Source organism: Heterodontus francisci, chromosome 47 (genome assembly GCF_036365525.1).
Source record: "Heterodontus francisci isolate sHetFra1 chromosome 47, sHetFra1.hap1, whole genome shotgun sequence".
NCBI classification, from domain to species: domain Eukaryota; kingdom Metazoa; phylum Chordata; class Chondrichthyes; order Heterodontiformes; family Heterodontidae; genus Heterodontus; species Heterodontus francisci.
The window spans coordinates 7,589,637-7,605,398 of record NC_090417.1 but is presented as its reverse complement, the minus strand read 5'-3'; the positions used below and the strand labels follow the sequence as shown (position 1 = coordinate 7,605,398).

General features: G+C 45.3%; 1 protein-coding gene across 5 annotated transcripts in view; it reads right to left on the bottom strand.

Moving 5' to 3' along the window:
* The window catches only part of LOC137357117 (fibroblast growth factor receptor 1-like), a 296,290-nt gene that overhangs the window by 136,406 nt on the left and 144,122 nt on the right, over nt 1–15,762 (bottom strand). Inside the window, exon 1 of one of the 5 annotated variants that reach the window (XM_068023162.1) lies at nt 483–1,333. The exons of the other annotated variants lie outside the window; for them this stretch is intronic. The gene's annotated coding sequence lies outside the window, so the exon portion shown is untranslated. Of the gene's footprint in view, nt 1–482; nt 1,334–15,762 lie in introns of those variants that run through there. 5 annotated transcript variants of the gene reach the window in all.

Below are 15,762 nucleotides of genomic sequence, written 5' to 3'. Positions count from 1 at the left end.
TTTCAAAGACGAGCTGTTTTCAAAAAAAACACATCAAACTTAAGAAATCGATATGAACAAAATTGGCGCCCCAGCGGTAAGCATTGCCGCTTTAAATCACTTTTGGTGGGACCCACAAATGTGAAAACGTGCACAGTCGTCACCCACTCTTAACACAGTCCTCTGGCGCTTTAAAAGATCACAGAAGCTGTGGGGCAAAAAACTGACCACACTTATTCCAAAAATCAGAGAGACAGACCGAGTACACTCACTTTAACTCACTTACTTGTCTAAATGCATTTCCATCTCAAATCTTTCAGAAATAAAATCTAACAGGCGACTGATTTTCCGGGGGAAGGGGGGAATTTTCGGGAAAAGTCTGCAGGGATCCAGGATAAACGGAGGAGGATTGAGGGAGGGGGAAATGAATGAATGAAGTGAAGTGAAGTGAATGGGCGAAGTGTGAATCACAACGTGGCCGAAGAGTGCAAAGTTTTCTTTACCTGTTTTGGGGAATTGCTTCCAGTGCTGCTCCGGAATTGCTGGTCCCTTTTCCCTGGTGAGGGTGAGGGTGAAGGTGAGCTCCCCTGTCTCCTTGCTCAGGCAGGAGAGTTTACTCTCTCCTCTCCTCCACTCCACTCCACTCCCCCGGTTAACAGTGCAGCAGCTGAGCAAGCAGAGAGATGCTTCCCTCCGGCAGGCAGGCACATGAATTTGGGGACCAGGCTAATTTCCAATTCTCTTGACCAATAAAAAAAGTCAGCCAAACCAACAGGAACATCCACTCCCTTTTCCCCTCCTGCTTGAAAACTCGCCGCAGTTCTACAAACAAGTCACACGTACAAGGATTTGCAGAAGAAAAGCACCAGGCTTTTGGGCTCAGCGGATGGCCAATCTGGGCTCCAGTTCTCCACGCACACTTTGTCTTCCTTTCCCAAGTCGGGTTGATGACTTGCTCTTTCTCTTCTCCCCCTTGCACACACACATACAGCCCACTTTATTCCCTCTTCGCCCGGATCGCCAACGTGAAAGAGTTCTCAAGCTGCTCACACACGCCCTAGCATCTCCCGAGCAGAATAAAACACACGCCAACTGCTGTACAGGCTTTCTCCTCCTCCTCTCACAGACGAAAAAAAAAGTTCTTGGCAGGATTTACATAGCCTTGAGCAGATGCAACAGAAAAAACACAATTTCAACTTCGTCCAGTGCAGTTCCCCACTACAGATCCTGAAACCTTTAAAAAGGGGAAACGTTTTGTCTGTTTTTTTTAAAAAAAATCTTCCTCTCTCTTCTGTTGATCCTTTGTTTGGGTTGAAGTTTTTTTTGCGTGTGTTGCTGAATGGCCCAGGATGATATGCAGCAACTCGGTGCTGTGTGTGTGTGTGTGTGTGTGTGCTCCAGTCATTGAGATCTCTCCTTCCGCTCAATTCCTCCCCTCACTCCAAACCCCCTTCCAAAGGCATGCAAAGTAACAGAGTGCTCGGGCGCATCCCTCCCCCTGAACTCTGGAATCTGTAATCCTCTACACATCACACACAACTAGATTTAACAAGCCAAAAAGTAAAACCTCACCTACACCCAGGCAGCTTTCTACACCTCGCTACTATTCAGAAGTGACAGGGAACTCGTGGCTTCAAACCACCTCTGTTTCTTCAAAAGCCTTGGATTCTGTGCCCATTTTAGGGGATGAGTATCCCCTGCGTGCTAATTGAGTGGTCTTCAGTCAATTGGTTATGGGTTCATCATCCCACTTCTGAGACTTGAACACAAAATTCAGGCCAATGCTTCCAGAGTAGTAGTGAGGGAGTGCTGCACTGTCACAGGTGCCGTCTTCCAGAAGAGACGTTAAACCAAGGCACTGTCAGCTTGTCACGGCCACCCTCCAGCAGCTTCAGATTACACTCCAGGACACTACTGTGAGCCATCCGTGATATATAGCATGTGAATTGTTGTTGGGAAATTTTCTTAAATATCTCATTTTAAATTTTAGTTCATACTGTTTTTCGATTTCTTTTCCCTCTCTCTTATCCAGTCTTGCTTTCCCTTTTGTTATTTCTCTTTCTGTACTTGATTTGACAATGAATTCACCCCTTTCATTCACACTGCTTCCTCCGCATATTCCTTTAAATCATTGGTTAAGGAGATACCCCGCTTGTCTCTTTCTTCACCAAGGTTGCATTTGCCCTTGTCACACGTTATCAGCTCGCACTTCCAGCAACATTGCAGGCAAAAATGTTTTCAAACCGAAAAGTACACAAACAATTCCAACTGCAAGATGTTCCACTCTGGCCTGTGTGTGTGTGTTTTTAATCATTTTCTTTGAAAACTTTTGTTTGTAATAATATTGAAAATGGGGGGGGAACCAATGACCAACGGCAAGGGTGTGGGGCGCGGGTAGTCATGTGATGAAGGCTTCGGGAATACATGGCACCAGAAATGGTGATCCTGGTGCCAGATGTTGCCCAGTGTTCATTCCCCAGCTGTGTGTCTGGACAGCGAGGATAGAGAGACGGTTTTCCCTGGCACTGCTTCAGATGTGGCCCAGTTTGAATATTCTGTTGACACAGCGGGGTGGGGTTCAGTGCCTTGAAGCTGATTCTGGGGGGTGGGGGGGGGGGGTGGAAAAGAGTAAAACTGAACAGGATTCACACCCTTGCCACGATCTGACAACATCTGCAAATGTGTGAATCCCAGGTCAAGGTTCATAAGAACAAGAGGAAGCTGTTCACCCCTCAAACCTACTCTGCCACTCAATTACATCATGGCTGATCTCTTATCTTCGCTCCACTTGGTTGTATATCCTTTCATACTCCGACCCAATAAAAATCGAACAAGCTCAGCTTTGATATTTTCAATTGACCCCCTCAACCTTTACAGCTCTTTTGGATGGGGGTGGCGCTGGCGGTGGCAGTGGGAGGTTCCAGGATTTCCACTACCCTCGATATGAAGGCGTGCTTCCTGCCTTCACCACTGCGTGCCCTCGCTCTAATTTTAAGGCTATACCCCCTTGCTGTGGATACCCCCCACCAGAGGAAATAGTTTCTCTCTGTCTACCTGATCAAATCCTTTCATCAGCTCAAACACCTCAATTTGATCACCCCTTAATCTTCTAGACTTAAGGATTTACAAACCTAGCTCAGTGTGATTTCCCTCAGAATGTATCCCAGTAGGAGTCAGCACCTTCAGGGGCTGGGGGGAGGGGAGACAGACAGAGAGAGAGAGAGAGAGAGAGAGAGCAGCAGCAGCAAGTCAGGGGGAATATTAGGTACAAGGGCTTCTCCGCTGTTTGTCCCACATCGTGCAGCCTGTGGCAGAATGTTCGTTCTGCAGCAATGCACAAGACAGCAATCCATGTTGGCAAAACCAAGTGTGCTTCAACTTGCTGTGTGCTCCTCTCTGACATCTAACAGTCAACCAGGAGAATGCTCAAATCAGTTTTTTTTGATATATACACAACAGTGTAACTTGTTTTCTGCAGTTCAGTTTCAACTGCAGAAAACAGGTGACACTCACACCTCCATCCCTCACCTCCTCCCGAGTGCTCCTTTTCAGTCTGCTAAATAGAATAGATGGTGGGGAGGCCAGAGCACGGCTGTTGCAACATCCGGCACTGTAACAGGATAAATCCTTGCATTTTTCTCACTCAGTCAGTAATCCACACCACATGTCACTGTGTGGACTTGGCTAATCCAATTCCTACCAATGTTTGCCTAACCATTTTGTGGCGTATTATCTGCACTTTGAGCCATGTCTGATTTGCAACTTAACTCCATATATCTGCGTTTGCCCCATATCCCTGAATAACTTTGCAGCATTTTTGTCAGTCAGTCTCAGATTGAAAATTTACAACTGATCTCCTATCAATTGCTGTTTGTAGAGGAGAGTTCCAAATTTCTGCCATCCTTTGTGTGTATAAGTGTTTCCTAATTTCACTCCTGAAAGATCTGGCTTGCATTTTTAGACTCTGCTCCCTAGTCCTAGACTCCCCAGCCAGTGGAAATAATTTCTCTCTATCTACCTGACGGTGGGGGAGTCCAGGACCAGGGGTCACAGTCTAAGAATAAGAGGTAAACCATTTCGGACTGAGATGAGGAGAGATTTCTTTACTCAGAGAGTGGTGAACCTGTGGAATTCTCTACCACAGAAAGTAGTTGAGGCCAAATCATTAAATATATTCAAGAAAGAGTTAGATATAGTTCTTAGGGCGAATGGGATCAAGGGATACGGGGAGAAAGCAGGAACAGGTTACTGAGTTTGGATAATCAGCCGTGATTGTATTGAATGGCGGAGCAGGCTCGAAGGGCCAAATGGCCTACTCCTGCTCCTATTTTTCGATGTTTCTTTGTTTACCCTATCTGTTTCCCTTAATATCTTGAAAACCTCAATCCAATCACCCCTTAACCTTCTGAATTCCAGGGTATACAACTCTAGTTTGGACCTATTACCTATAACCCTAGGATAAACTCAGTGAGACAGAGCTGGGGGAAGGTTTATCAGAACAACTCATATGAAATGATCTATTTTAATACATGCTCATGCTTACTGAGATGCTAAATTCTGGGGATTACAACGGTCAAGTTACTGCAGCCAAAATCCGTCAGATTCTTTTCCCCCCGCAGTGTGGCAGGAAAAGGTAGAATTAAAATTTGCACTTGGGTCCTGCCTTTCAATTAGATTGTAGCTGGTCTGTATTTCAACTCGATCTACATGCCCCATTACACTGACCTAACAAAAATCCATTCACAAAAGCAAAATTCTGCAGATGCTGGAAATGTGAAATAAAACAGAGAATGCTCTGCAGCTCTGACAGTATCTGTGGAGAGAGAGAAGCAGAGTTAACATTTCAGCTCAGTGACCCTTCATCAGAATGGGGGGGGGGGAAAAACTGCTTTCAGCAGGGAAAGTGGGGAGTGGGGAAAGACCTAAAAGGAAGGTTTAGTGATAAGGTGGAAAGCAGGAAAGATGAAATGACAAAGGGGATCATGGTGCAAGGCAAAAGAAGATGGCAATGAGTTAAGTAAAGAAACAAAAGATAGGTCTGGGGGAGATGTTAATGAGAAATGTGTGTCAAATAAAAATCTATGTATTGGATCTCAGGTTTGGCAATTTCTGTTGACCCCCTGCCACAACAGCTTCTTGGGGAAGGGTGTTCCAGATTTTCATTCCCCTTTGTGTGAAGAAGTGCTTCTTGACGTCACGTCACCTCTGAATGGCCCAACTTTAATCCTGTCCTCAATTGCTATCCAAACAACAAATTGTATTCAGAATCCTTGCCTTTCTTTGCAAATCCCTCCCATGACCTGCCCGAGTCTCTTCCACCTCCTCCAAATAATACTCTTCAGCTCAAGAGTTAACCCCCCACCCCCCCCCCAACCTGACTGCAACAAGAAATAGCATCCACAAGTCACTTAAAGTGAAACAAAAGTGGGATGAAGCAGAAGGAAAACTACAAAGCAGGCAAAGTCAGCTTGGACTGTACGTTGAGAATCACTGTATCTAATTGCCTCGCAGATTTACTCCCCAGTTCTCCTGAATGAAGAAGGTGCTGATTAAACTATCCCTCTGTGCTGCTTAACATGAGCTTGTGCAGCTAATAACCCTGTCAATGAGTCCAGCAGCCATGTGCAAATGGTCGGAGATAGCCTGACTTTTTTAAGCAAGGCCAGGGGAGGGTGGGACAATGGTGGTGGTGATGGGGAGCGAGACTGCTTCAGGGCCTCAAACAGATTGCTTTCCGAAATCAGGAACAATGGCTGTAGGAAGTCAGCTGGATAAAGGGTTAGCAAAGAGCCATTCAAACATTTTTCACCCCCACAGAGATTCCCTATCCTCCTTCATTTGTTATCTCTCACCCTCCCCCCACTCCACCCACTCCACTCCATTCATGCCAGCCTAAAAGTCTTCAGGCTATGCAGGAATTTTCTTAACTCAATTTGCCCTGGATTTCTCATTTCCTTATTTCCTATTACGTTCGAACTCTTAAAGAAGTTAGAAAAAAACATGTTTTCTAAAGGGTCATTTAACACTTTGTGTGTTGCTTTTCAATTACCAAATCCCAGAGAAGTTTTTTTTTAAAAAAGCTAGGCGGGAAACAAAAAAGCACTTGGCACAGTTCCTGCACTGGTGTTCACTGTGTGACGCCAGGTTCCTACAATGAAAGTGGATCTGCAGGCTTTATTTTGTGGCCTCCAGTTTTATTCAGTGAGAGTCAGCACTGCCAGCTGAGTGCCAGGGACTCACTATGCTGGTAAGCCTGAGAGACAGATAATTGACAGCTTGTCCCTGCCCTGCTGTTGGCAATATTTTTGCAGCAACTAAGAAATGACGTTAATTTTCATCCCCCCCCGCTGCCCCGCCACCGCCCCCGCCCCCCTTGCTGGCACTGGAGTTTTAGTATGCTTGTGAAGTGCTTTTCCCCCCTATCGATGGCATCAGACGAGGAGGATGAAGAGAGAGACCCAATATACCATAGTACAGTGCAATTGGATTTTCCCATAACCAGAATGACACTGAGTGCCAACTACTGCCTTTGGAGGGGCAATTGGATGGGCCCCTGTGTTTTACCCTCCTCGAACCCCGAAAAGGCCAGGCATGGAGTTAAAAAAAGCATAAACTTGCATTTATATAGCACCTTTCACAGCCATAGGATGTCCCAAACCGCTTTACAGTCAATGAAGTACTTTGGAAGTGTCGTCACTGATGGGAGCGCGCACAGCAAGCTCCCACAGTCAATGAGATATTGACCAGATAATCTGTTTTGGATGTTGACCAGGACATCGAAGAGAACTCTCCAGGAGAGTTTACCCTTCCTCAGAATGACATCTTACTGGAAGACAACCTCACCTGCTGCAATTGGCATGCCAACACTGCAAGACATGTAAGTGTGTTGCTCCCCCGCTCCTTTCCCTGGTAATTTTTTTCCTTTACTGACAGCTGCTGTAAGCTATTCAACTGCAGTGGCATCGCAATTTTCACACATTTAAGTTGATTTTTCCACGTAGTACTCTGGGTCGGAGTCCTGGACAATTTCCACCCCAACTAGCCCAGGGATTCTCGGCCTGACTATAGAACCCTTGTGTAGATCACCTTAACCAGAACATACCAGTATGGCTCAGCTACTTACTCTTCAAATCAGCTCGAGACACTGGGAGGCTGCTTGAGAGTTGGAAAAAAACCCCATTCTGCAGCAACAACTTACATTGATATCGTGCTTCACAGGAGCATCAGAAAACATTTGACACTGAGCCACATCAGGAGATATGAGGGCAGGTGTCCAAAAGCTTGGTCAACGAGGCAGGTTTTAAGGAGCGTTTTAAAGGAGGAAAGCGAGGTGGAGAGATTAAGGGAGGTGATTCCAGAGCTGAAGGCACGGAGTGATTAAAATCAGGGATGTGCAAGAGACCAGAATTGGACAATTGCAGTTCTTGGGAGGTTTGGGTGCAGTGAGGTCACGCAGGGGTTGAGAATTTTTGAAAAAGGTACTCATGGCCTAGAAGCCGACGTAGGTCAGGGGTGATGGGTGAATGGAACTTGCTGTGAGTAAGGTCATGAGCAGTAGAGTTTTAGATGAGCTCAAGACTACAGATAGTTTGCATGCCAGCAGTTGGCACAGCCCTTTAGCAGTTTTCGGCTTTGCCATCACAGCTCAAAAGGCAACGACACGGAGCAGAGATAAAAGATAGAAAGAGAAAATGCTGGAAATATTCAGATGCTACCAGACCTGCTGAGTATTTCCAGCAGCTTCTGTTTATATTTCAGACATCCAGCAACTGGAGTATTGGGAGAAATAAAAGGTCTGATGACTATTGGCAATGCAACGATCACAGGATCCATGATCATTACTGAATGGCGGAGCAGGCTCAACTGGCCATATGGTCTACTCCTACTCCTATTTCTTGTATGTTCTTTCTCAAAGAAAACAAATCCCTTCCAAACTCCATTCGCAGGAGGCGGCAAAAGTCCACAGTGACAGCATCACCTCAACTACTGATTGGGCAGAACTCCAGGTCTCAGAAAGCAACAGTCCCAACGCTCTTCATCCAAAAGCAGCAATTTTGTGGCTCCATTCATGCTGCTTTTATCTATGAGCAACTGAGTAGAGGAAATAACCAGGGCGTTCCTGAACCAAAAAAAAAGCAAACGGAGCTTTTAATTTCTAGCCCTGCTCTAGGCTCAGTGAACTGATGTCCGCCTTGCTCCTCATTCTCAGGCACAGAGAGAATAAAACTGGCCAGGTTTTACCAACACGAAAGCAAAGCAGAATCTGTCACACTGGCACCCTCCTCGCCCTCAACCCTTCTTCCCCAGTCTCCCCAAGGGCAAGTAACACATTAGCTCTCACCTTTGCAATGGACAGTTACAACGGTGAACAGGTGAGTGCCTCAGGACATCCCAAAGCCATTTATAGCCAATTATGTACTTTTGAGGTGCAGTCACCATTGTAATGCAGGAAACACAGCAGTCAATTTGTGCACAGCAAGCTCCCACAAACAGCAATGCAATGATAACCAGATAATCTGTTTTAGTGAGTGACCCTGGTTGAGGGATAAATATTGGTCAGAGAACAGAGGAGAACCTCCCTGCTCTTCAAAAACATGTCATGGGATCATTTACCACAACTTCAGCAGGCAAACGGGGACTCAGTCAGAAAGATGGCACCTCTGACAATGCAGCACTCCCTTAGTACTGCACTGGAGTATCAGCCTAGATTTTGTGCTCAAGTCTCTGGCTTGGGACTTGAACTCACAACCTCCCCAGCACAAGAGAGGGAGAATAAATCATAGAAATCTAAAACAGATTGGGAGGAAAAAGAGGAAAAGACTTGCATTTGTCTAACATCTCCTCACATCTCTGAAAAAATCTGATTAAGCCTCACACAAGTAAATTCGGAAGTGTTGTCTTGAAATGGGCACATGCGGCAGTTAATGTGGACACAAGATCCCAAAAACAGCAAGAAGTGAAAGAATGAGTGGCTCAGCATTTGGTGGAGTTGCTTTCAGCAACACATGTTGGCTGGGAAACCAGGAGAATTAACTTCTTGATTTCAAACAGCACTCTACAGGGGTTACGTGTCCCTGGGGGGCCTTTCAGTGCTGACATCCCTGAATTTGGAAGTTAAGCCCAGAGCTGAGACTTTGAAAGTGTCGTAATGGAGCTTTCTTCTAGATTACTAGTGGAAGACAACCTTTTTTTCTGAAAAAGCTGGTTTTCAGATCCATTTTCCCTGGCTTTATTCTATTATTTCAGAAAATGAAGCTATCAACCCAGCTTCTGCCCTGGGCCTTCAGTCTGATGCACCAATTGTTGATTTAGTTAGCCCATCATTGTAGTCACTCTGAGGGACAGGCTCCCTGGGGAATGGGAATCAGCTGATTCCCACATCCTGAAGGAATTGCCTCCTTCCCTTGGGGGGACAGTTCTACAATCCAGGGTCTCGCTCCAAAGCGGACATTCTTCACGTTATTTAGTAACGGGACTCGGCCATTCAACTGTGGACACCATCACAGCCAACCCTGCTTTGTGTATTCACAGACCTCCAGCAGGGACAGGGCTCCAATCTGGGAAAAGGATTTGTGAAATTAGTGTCAAACAAAAACCAAAGTGTCAACAAGATGTGACTGGGAATTCAAAAAGGCAGCTCAGGGCCCCAAATTGAAATGAAACTTTGAATCTTGGAACAGATTTCTGCATGAAATAACCTAAAGGCTGAAGAGATGTGTAGGTGAGACAGATTGCCAACAAAGCAGGATGAGTTGTATTGGAAGAGACAGATTGGCAGTCATGCACATCATACTTTCAATGAAATGGAACTGGACTGTTTGACCAAAGGTTAATGTTACTGGAATATCAAATGTGCAAGGAAACAATGGAAGGTGAGAGGATTCTGGGTGGTGGGTGCAGGGCTGTAGATCTTTGACACTGTGTTGCTGAGACACTTCCAACAGCTGGTAGGGGCTGTCTAGTTTCACCTGAAACTGAACCAACAGCAAAACCCTCCGAGACGTCTGCATTCAACCAATTCTGGCACCCCTGATTTCCATTGTTACATCATTGGTGCCCTAAGCTCCAGAATTCCCTCCCTAAACCTCTCCACCTCTCTCTCCTCCTTTAAGACACTTCCTAAAACCGACCTCCAGCTGTCCTAATATCTCCATATGTGGCTCAGTGTCAAAGTCTGTTTGATAATGCATCTTGGGATGCTTTGCAATGTTAACGCTGTTGTATGAATAATGTATGTTGCTATTGACCGGGAGGAGCATCAAGGCCAGAAACCTCTCCCCACCCGCTGATGCAGCTGTGAACAGGGCAGTGTTTAACAGACAACATCTTTCACACTGGCAGTCAGCAACCCACCTTCAGCCACCATCGCCAGACAGGGGCCAGGAACAAGATTAGTCCTGGTTCCACCTCCTGATTGTGGGCCTGTTGGCTAAACACTGGAGCGGGCTCAGTTGCGAAGCCTTCGGTGGTCAAATAGTCTGCTGACCCTTAACACCTAAACTTGCATGCAGGTGTGTGAAGGACGGTCAGGCAGCTGATAAGCTGTGAAGAATGTTGAGTACGGTTAGATGAATCTGAGTACTTTAAATAAGCAGCACTGACAATCAGATAGCTGATGAAAGGTCACTGACCTGAACGTTAACTCTGTTTCGCACTCCAAAGATGTTGCCAGACCTGCTGAGTATTTCCAGCACTTTGTGTTATTCTATCAGATAGTAGGCAGTGGCTTCAACACTATTGCGACAGCAGGATGGATGAATGGTTGCTTTTGTGAATTCGAAGACATTGTTTAAATTTTAAAAAACAAAGGAGAGAGGGCGGGGAAGCAAAGAACTATCTTCATGAAATAAACAAATGCACAATTCCTCATTAGCAACGGCCAGTTAGCATCAGATGTTTAATTCCAGAATGGCTGGTTTGTTAATTCATTCTGCAGAAACCCACTTACAACTGCAGCTGCAGAATTACAACCGCTGCCTCGTCTATCTTGGGAGCTCATTGGGACAATAAATGGACCGAGTTGAAACTCAGACAGAACTCCTAATAAAAAGGATTAACAAAGAAATAAACCTCTGTGTGCGTGCGTGTGTGTGTGTGTTTTATATATACACTGACCAAAAGATTAGGTTACAGGAAACAGTGCATCTGGATTCTGTGCTCATGGCACTGTCGTCAAAGCAACCAACAGTCAGGCAGGTTAATATCACTTCTGTGCTGAAACTGTATTTCTACATGTGACCCACAGTCGGTTCTGTTTACCAAAGGGCTTCTATTTACACAGCACTTTTCGCAACCTCAAGATGTCCCAAAGTGCTTTACAGTCAATGAAGTGTGGTCATCGTTGGAATGATGTCCAAAATACAGGGTTAAAATCTGGCGTAAATACCCACAGCACAAGAGAGAGTGAGATGATTTACCAGCCGCTCCTCAGTGCGGGTTAATGCATCCTCACTTCAGTATTGCCAGGCTGTGAACAGTTCATGGGATGGTATTGCTAGCAGCACCAAGCCCTGGCAGAAACTCGACTGGTTTGGGCTGCCGGCTGCCAGTCATGAACAAAACTGGTTTGGTTAACTAGCGCTGGAAGCTGGAAAGGCCACTTGCAGATCACAAGAGCTAATGGGGATGTTTGTATTGTAAAAGCAGCAAGCCCAGTGTGAACCTGTTGGATTTATCCAAGACCCTTCCAATAACCAGAGGAGGTGCAGCTACTGCAGGCCGCAGAAGGCCTATACTCCTGAGCTGTTAGCAGCACGGGCCTACTTTATAACAGCAGTTTCATACAGCAGGAACTGGGCCTCCAAGTCCAGAACCTCAAAGGACTGTACTTGCAGGGGAATGCACCATAAGAACATACGAAATAGGAACAGGAGAAGGCCATTCGGCCCTTCGAGCCTGCTCTGCCATTCAATGAGATCATGGCTGATTGTCTACTTCAACACCATTTTCCAGAGCTAGGGATCCAATGGAAGCTATTACTCCAAAGAACTTCTCTCTCCATCTCCTCTGCCCCAGCCCAACTACTGATGTTCAGGATATTGTCCACTTGTCTCAAGATAGTCACATAGTGTTCTCCCCTTGATCTTTATTTCATCTTAAAGGCCATTGTCAGGGGACCTCTTCAATTCAATTGGACAATACGCAATGCAAATTAAAACACTGTAAATTGGACAGATGTCTCCTTCTTTGGTTTGGTGTCAATTTTTCGCTGCTCATTGTGAAACACCTCGGGGACTTTTTCTTACGTTGAAGGTGCTACGTGGATGAAAGTTGTTGTTATGAGCAGGCAGGACGAGTGAAGCTGGCAAATGCACGAGCCATGAAAACAAAAGGATCTGGCCTCTGCTCTCTGAACACCTGGTGAAAAACGAGATTACAATTCACCCCTTGCCTTCCACCAAGATTAGAAATTGAGCAGGGAGAGAGGAGAGTTTGTTACTCCAGTCAAGACTGCAGAATGAAAGGTAACAGCACTGAACAATGAACACAACATTGCCCGTATCCAGTCATTCCTGGACAGCATCATGCAATGACAAACAGATTACGTTTTGTTTTAATATATAACGGCTGCAGAGCACTACGGTCCCAGATCAGTGCTATGTTTGCTGACTGCAGCTGCTGAGCCTTTTCAGATACTTGAAGGGAGTATTCCATGGAGGGCTGACCCTTCCTCAGACATTAGCATTCTCAATCAGCTCCCACCAGTTTCCAACAGAGGACTTGGCAAAAGAATTTCAGCAATATTTTGCAGCAATCGTCACAAACTCTGCTAAAACCTGGAGTATTGTGTATATTTTTGGTCTTTTTAATCTAAGGAAGGATATAATTGCCACAGAGCGAGTGCAGCAGAGGTTCACGGGACTAATCCCTGGAATGGTGGAATTGTCTTCTGAGGAGAGATTGAGGAAACTGGGCCTGTATTCTCCAGAGTTTCGAAGAATGAGAGGTGATCTCATTGAATCTTGCAAAATTCTTACAGGGTGTGACAAGGTGTTTGTAGATAGGACGTTTCCCCTGGCTGGTGAGTTGAGAAGCAGGGGACACAGTCTCAGAGTAAGGGGTAGGCCTTTTTAAGAGTGAGATGTGAAGGAATTTCTTCACTCAGAGGGTGTGGAGGGCTGTGGAAGCTCAATAACTGAGCATGTTCAAGACAGAAATCTATAGATATCTGAAAACTAACGACATCATGGGATACTGGGTTAGTGGGGAAAAATGGCGCAGAGGTCGATGATCAGCCATGACCTGTTTGAATGGTGGAGCAGGCTCGACAGGCCGAATGGCCTACTCCTGCTCCTGTTTCCCTATACAGAGCTGGAAGTGCATGAGCGCACATGTGTGAGAGAATGCAGTTAGGTTACACTGTGGTACCTCCAGTGGCCAAATAGTCTGCCAACACACCATCAAAGTGAGGTGCCCAATAGGAGTCGTTTCTCTGAGGGAGAGTACATTATTACCAGAGAGAAATGGAAGAGTGTTTGTACACATCCAAAATGGACAGATCAATGTTTAGGGGGAAATCTGCTGGCAAGCGTCATCATTAACCACATCCTTTTGGCAACAGCTGTCTCATTTTCCAACACACTATCTGAAAAGCAGAGGATTTCACCCAGTATCCTGGATAATATTTATCCCTCAGCTAACACCATAACAGATTGAATGGTTCTTGATCCAATCTGGATGTTTGTGGGATCTTACTGTGTAAAAAGTGGTTGCAAGCTTTGACGGCATTTCAGAAGTAACTCAGTGGCGATGAAGTGCTTTGTGATATCCCATCACAGTTGGCCAGTTTGGGATTGGGCAGGCCCGTTCTCGAGAGGGCATTCCAGACGATTCTAAGAGGTAAAGTCGACACGCAAAGCCTGATTTTCAATAAGAAAGAAGTGGACTTTTGGCATTTACTTCTGCGTCTCATTACGCAAACACGTTAATTATTTCCACCGATATTTCTTTTCATTGCCTCGGAGATAAACCTCAGCAGTTTTCACATTTCACAAGCTTTTTGAATAACTTGTTTTGGGCATTCCACTGCAGCAAGGAAAATGAGGGCTCCCGTCACATGTGTCAGGGAACGGCCCCTTTAAAGTTCATTACATTTGCAATGGGAGGGGCTTTCCTCAGCCAGGTCAAAATCAAAGGGAAGGAAGAGGTTTGAGACTGAGCTAGCAAGCTCAGCAAGGCTCAGCGAGGCTGCAAGTTACAGTAAAAGCTCCTGCTTTTCTCTTTTGTGCCTCAGAATGTTTTTGGAACTTGGATTGATCATGTTTGTAACGGAAAAAAGGCTCCAAAACAATCAGACCTTCTACCACAAAAAGAGATAAGTCCAGTAAACATTACTGTTTCTCTCTCCAATGCATGGTTACAGGTGAACCCACCATCAACACAACCTCTCAGACAAGGTGCACAGGAATAGTGCACAGCCATTCCTTTACAATGCTATTCTACATTTCCAGGGTGAAGATAAGGTTGGGTGATTGTGGTCTAACTTGCCCTCAAGAGACAGACAGAGAGATGAGTACTGAGTATGTCAATATCAACCCTCCCATGGAACTGGAGTTCAAGATTAGGTCAACACTCTCATAGTTACCCATTTCTTCACAAGGGCACGAATACAAAAACCTTTCCATCAAGAGGTTTCAGTGGGGTTCCCCTCGACCTAACAATCCTTTACAGTCTCAGAAGAAGTCCGAGTCTTTCTGACATTTTCCTCAAGGGAACAAAATCTTGCCCGATCCACAGATTATTCTTCCAAATGTGTAGTATTCATATATTCGTAGACACTTAGAGCATCGAAGGCCATTCAGCCCATTTTTGACAGAGCTGTCCGATTTACTCCCACTTCCCTTCGGCTTTGGAAAGTTCCTCTGGAATCTGACTCCACCAGCCTTTCAGGTGGTGGGTTCCAGATCTTAACAAGCCTCCATGTGAAAAGATTTCTCCTCATTTTCCCTTTAGTTCTTTTGCCAATTATTTCAAATCTGGGACCTCTGCTTACTGAATCCACTTGCCAGAGTAAACAGTTTCTCTCTACTTGCTCTAACAAAACGCTGAGAATTGTGAATACTTCTTTACCTTCTCTGCTATAAAATAAAACAAAGCAAGTTGTTGCAACCTGGAATATACTGCCTGAAAAGATGGCAGAAACAGACTCAGGACTAACTTCCAAAAGAGAATTGAATAAATACTTGGATGAAAGAAAACTGCAGGGCTACGGGGAAACAGCAGGGGAGTGGGATGAATTGGATAGTTTTACCCAAGAGCCAGCCACAGTCTTGATGGGCCAAATGGTCTTCTTGTGTGCTGCATCATTCTTGGATTCTATGGGAATTCCAACCAGAGAAGCAGAATGAACTTATTTCAAATTGTAATGGAACAAGGCACATTAAGCCATTTTGCTTTTTGTAATCCAGCTCCCATTTGCCTCTGTTTCCTCGGAAACAACAGCAAGAGCTTCATCCTGCTAGTTACCCACAGCACCCGACATGGCAACATGCAATGATGTCAATAAAGGTTTTGAAATTGACAAAAACAACATTGCCCTCGCAACAATATTAAGGACAAGTATCAGAAAAATAATTTTTTCAAAAATGACGCAATTACCATTTGCTCAAGTAGCTACATCCATACTCCAGATTCATCTGTAGCCGAGATACACAGCTGAGGAAGGCTCAAGGTTTGACTGCCAGCCTGTGCGGTTGAGGTGAGCTGCATGGAATTTGAATCAGAGTTACTCATGCAGCCGCTGATTGGAAAGTCAGAAACTCTCCATGAAAAGGTCCTGAGAAA